Source organism: Anopheles aquasalis, chromosome 2, assembly GCF_943734665.1.
Source record: "Anopheles aquasalis chromosome 2, idAnoAquaMG_Q_19, whole genome shotgun sequence".
Classification (NCBI taxonomy): domain Eukaryota; kingdom Metazoa; phylum Arthropoda; class Insecta; order Diptera; family Culicidae; genus Anopheles; species Anopheles aquasalis.
Window position 1 is genome coordinate 88,203,147 of NC_064877.1, and position 5,000 is coordinate 88,208,146.

A 5,000-nucleotide genomic window follows, 5' to 3' on the forward strand; every position below is an offset into this window, starting at 1 on the left:
GATGGGCCACCATTTTAGAGGGCGGATCGGAATCATCTTCTCAATCCGCATATTGAACCCGGCAGCGACCAGATGGGGCGATTGTGAGTTCCGCAACTCAGCGACCGAAATAAATGTGATCCGAGATGGGTTGATTACGACACGACAAATGCACCATCATCGAACGCGAACGCTCGATCGTGGCATCATTCTGCAGCTAGAACCCCTCCACAGGTGACCGTCTAGCTAGTCTCCTGCGCCAATCGGGAATTAATTATTTTTCCCGTGATCCGGGTCGCAACACCTCCTACTCCTCCTCCGCCTGGAAATGTCCATCTCGTGCTGGTTTGCAACGCATCACGATAAATCACAAACCGCACAATCCATTAATAATTCATACCGACGGGGGGAGGGGAATTGCAATCTGGGCGGACATTCGACGATGCCACGACGATGAGCTTTGACTCTATTTGTGCCTTTTCAACCTCCCGACGGCTGACTCGACGGCATGGAGCTAGACGAATGGCCAACAGAACAACAAACGCCACATCCAAAATGGTACAAGCGACCAAATGGCAGCTCTAGAAGTCTAGAGGCTTTAACTGGGCCACCAACCACTGGCGCACTGGCCCGGTGGAGGCTTGCAAGTTGGTCACAGCGCAGCGGCCAAGATCTTCGTGACACTTTCACGCCATATGCTCGCGGCGCGAATTTCCAAGTGGATCGCTCCGTTCGCGTCGAGCGGGCTCGTCGAATGGCCGGTTCTTGTCGCTTTGCTTTTTTTTTGCTGGCTCGCGAAATAGTAAAGGTCGCCCGCCGGCAATCCGTGGACTGTTGGCAAAACAGCACGTCGTCACGACTCTCAGCACGTTGCAATAGGATACAGACCACACTCCGTGGCCCCAACATGGCGCTTCGAAGGAGGGCTTAGGCTCTGTTGCTGCTGCTGCTGCTGCTGACGGCAAATAATTTATCCAGACCAGAGTTCATTTCGAAACCTTTTCGGCCCAAGAGGACTAGGTGTAGTGTCCCCCCGCCCGGCGTATTGTCTAGCCTGTCTAGGCGTAACAAAAACATTTTCGCGAAATGTTGCTTCGTGACGAGACGCAGCGTTGGCGCTCAAGGCTGGCCCCAAACCGCACAACAATCCCCTAGGACAGCGGAACTCGGCTATCTTTTTTGTCAGCCAGAGTCATTTTGGAAACCGCTTATATCTGGAGAATGTTGTCGGTGTCCGCGGTTGTTCAGAAGTGATTTGACGAATTCGACGGCAGTCGGGACACAGTGACATTGATCGATCGTCTTCAAGCTTGAACATATGGACACAACCGTGCGGCCCTTTTAGCTCTTCACTTGTCATAAAACGAAGCCCAACCAACAGACCGTTCCGCAAAGAATGTTATCACTTACTTACAGGGACGTCAATCACAATGCGACTGCCGTTTAGAGAGATTAAATTAAATCCCTCCATCAATCACCTACATTCGAAGTGCATTTGGGAACTGCTAATCGTAATCATTGCAAAAGCAAAGGTCATGAGTGCTCATTAAAAAAATGATTCACCATTCCACCACGACAACGCATCATTAATTTACGACGCAGTTGCCCCGCACAAGGTCGAAGAAAATTTCACGCACGCCGAGCTCGGCGAGCACCAACCGCGCAGACGTTACTGCCGATCACCGTTTTTCCACCTGACTAGCGTCACCCCCACCTAGCGTCGTTCTGGCCCATTGCGCTTTAGGCGATGATGCTCAAGGTGACGCCGACGTGAAGACGATGGCGAGGACGACGAGGATGTCGAGGGGGTCCTTCACCAACGGGACCACCAATCGAACACACTGTGGCCGGTAATTCCGATTTCTCGTGAAATCGACAGGCCCCCGAGGCGATTTTGATTGTGATTTTTACGCCCCACGAAGGTTAATTGCATTCGCCATTGGTCCGGCACCTTAGCGGACGTTTCAGATTCCTCCGGTTCACCGCTCATTACCACTTCCTCGACTGGACATGGCCGTTGTTGCTTGCGCGCTCCATGGTTCATTACTGCATTTTTCGGCAATAAAGCACGAAAGCCGCGCGACAAAATTCTACAATGCTGTTACGCTGTACGTGAGTCTGGAACTAAAAATGTCCATTTCGACACTCAATGCCTTGACATGCTTTGCGGCGCCGTTCTGTTCCGCTTGGAAGCTTCATCATCCGGCAAAGTTCCATTGTTTGCAGAACGTTCTCGATGGCTGATGGCGAGTTGCTTCTCAGACTAACAAACACCAAACACAGGCATTGATCCACCTTCGCATACAGGTGGTGGCAATATCGTCAGAAACAGAAGGGGCACCATCTTTGCATTTCTCCAAACGCTGGCTGGCAACATCCGGTACTCCACCAGGCGATGGACAGACACGACAGCAGTGGTCGAAGGGCGCTACGCTGCGCTGCTGTTTACCGACAAACATCGGATTATGCCAACAATCGTAGCGTGGCCAACAGACACACATACCCGGCGACGACGCACCACACGACGACGAATGTAATTGAAACCGTTTACCAGCGGTTCCGGTTACGCGAGGCGAGAACATTGGCGCCATTGGTGACAATGGCTGTGTGGCGTTCTCTCGTTAGGCCAAAAGTTCACGAAAAGGCCAGGAGAAAACAATATTGATCCCAGCTACGTGGCTACAGCTACAGGTTTCTGTGTCTCCCCCCTCGCCCCGGTGACGACAGCCGTGGCTGGGAGCGAAACAAGCTAGTGCTGCTGTTTCTGCGGTTAGGCAGCGAACGATCGTGCGTGCGTACGTGAGACATTGCGCGATGCATAACTTCCGTGAGGTTGATTGTAATAAACCACGCTGTCAATTAGTTTGATTACAGGTAATGCCGCAATCTCGAACCGAGATGACTGTACGCCAATCTGAGAGAACTCATGTTCTTTGGTGTCTCCGAATAGTCGATGTAGTGCTAGTCAGAGCCTCAGGCTGGAGGAAATTGCTGGCAAATATCAGCGCAGTCACACATATTCACACACTTTCCATTCATTTGTCATCGCTGTACGGAATTGGGCATGGACAAATTTGGCCAAAAAAAACTCCACAAATAAACTGCAGAAAGAAGGTGGATTGAGAGGAAGAAAAAACTCATCGAAATAATCGACAACCGCCTCCACACCAGGGATGAAAGATGGGCAATACTGCAGACTGCTAAACAAACAACGGGCTTGTTCATTCCCGAGCTCTAAGGTAAAAGTTGACTTTAAATAACCAAAATCAAAACACACGGGCTGGTCTCACTCTCGCAGTTTGGCGCCACCAGCCACGCACGATGATCAATTTGGGGACCGCAGGTGGGGTCCTCTCTACATGCGTATGCAGATTTTCGAGGAGAAATTGTTGCCGCTTCGGTTTTCTCTGTTGCTTTTCCATTCGCGCCTTATTAGATTATGAAAACTGGACGGCGAGCGAGCGGCACAGAAAGCGAAATGATGATAAAGAAAACCCCTTTGGCCGGACGAAGACGAGGCGATTCAGGGAAAACAATGGTTGGCCCACTGACGACGGTGATGACGGTGACTCCAAGGGTTGGCAGCAAGCAAGCAACCCAACCGGAACCATCCGAAACCGGTCGTCTGCCCGGTGAACCGGCGTACCGGACGCATTCGGGCAGCAGAGAGCAGACAGCATAAACAGTGCCATGCAAATGGGCTCACGTACCGCTCGCTCCCCCCAGCAGATGACCTCATCCGTGCCAGTTTGAGTTGCTCCCCGTTCCCGAGATAACGTGAAGCCTTTTGGACCACGAAAAACTTGAAGCTCGACCGGTTTCGGTTTGTTGTTACACATTGCATTGGTACAAAGTAGAGCAACACCTTTAAATACCTGTGGCCAATCACTACAGAGCCTCTCTCTAAGACGTACTTTTGATTCAAAGTTTGCTAATTCATCGAGCTCTTCAACATCACAACAACGAAGATAATGAAAGTCTTTTCTTATCGGGAGCTGATATTCACCTGTAGCGATGCTGATAAAACGGGATTCACGGTGCGGTTACTGCACCAGTTACTGACGTCACGGGATTACGGATTCTGGTCGGAACTCCGAATGCTGCTCGGTGTCTTCTAGTGCTTCCAACGTAGAACTGACTCCAGAAAAGCGATCACGCCAACCAGGCACAATGCCCCACTCGAACACGCTCGACAGTTCGCCCTCCTGCTGCGGTTCAATCAACAGGTTACCGGGGGGGCCTGGGATCGATCTTTTGGAACGTTTTTTTTCTGTTGTCGTGCAGAATCGCTGACAACACACACGCCGAACGCTGTTGTGGCTTTCGATTGCAAGACACAACACACAAGTGACCCAATTCCTTGCTTTATCCCTTTGCGGGGGGGTTCGTAGTCGCAATAGTCGTTTCGTTTTGCGTTCACTGCTGGTGCACTGCTCTGTCCGGCCAACTGTCACTAATTACTAGTTGATGTGCTACCGTCTCTACTCGCTGCCGGTGCTTAGTAAACTGCTGCTCAGAGGGGCGCAGGCGTGAGCTCGGTGCGATTGTCGTTGCGTGCGGCTCTCAAGAAACTGGCGAAGCTTTTGCGACTCGTGCCGCTGGAAGCCGGTCGTGCGCGCACACGTCTTGGAAGCAACGCGAGAGCACACCTCACAGTTTCGAGAGCGAGATCTGGAGCCGAAGTCCGAACCGATCGCCAGCACCACGTTTCGTTTGACTCTCAAAAGCTCCGAAGTGGATCTTGAAGATTCGTTGATCTCTTCGTAAACAATTGCCTGCGTAATCGACGACAACAGGTGTGTAGGAAAGAACTTGCGCAAAGACTTGGCAGGTTTACGACAAGTTAGTGAAGGAATAGGAAATTTCTTAAAACATTGATAGAGAAATTGATGTCACCAGGAATCAATTAATCAATTCATCGACGCAGAACTCTACGACGTGTAAGTGCACCTGACTGCGTAGCCGTCTGCAAGTCATCATACGATTCGGGTTTTTTACCAAACTTGTCGAAAACAACCTTC

General features: G+C 51.0%; 1 protein-coding gene across 11 annotated transcripts in view; it reads right to left on the reverse strand.

Moving 5' to 3' along the window:
- LOC126571867 (restin homolog) overlaps window positions 1–5,000 on the reverse strand; it is a 48,658-nt gene that overhangs the window by 37,848 nt on the left and 5,810 nt on the right. For 3 of the 11 annotated variants that reach the window (XM_050230726.1, XM_050230725.1, XM_050230724.1), the window contains exon 1: window positions 3,986–4,534. The exons of the other annotated variants lie outside the window; for them this stretch is intronic. The gene's annotated coding sequence lies outside the window, so the exon portion shown is untranslated. Of the gene's footprint in view, window positions 1–3,985; window positions 4,535–5,000 lie in introns of those variants that run through there. 11 annotated transcript variants of the gene reach the window in all.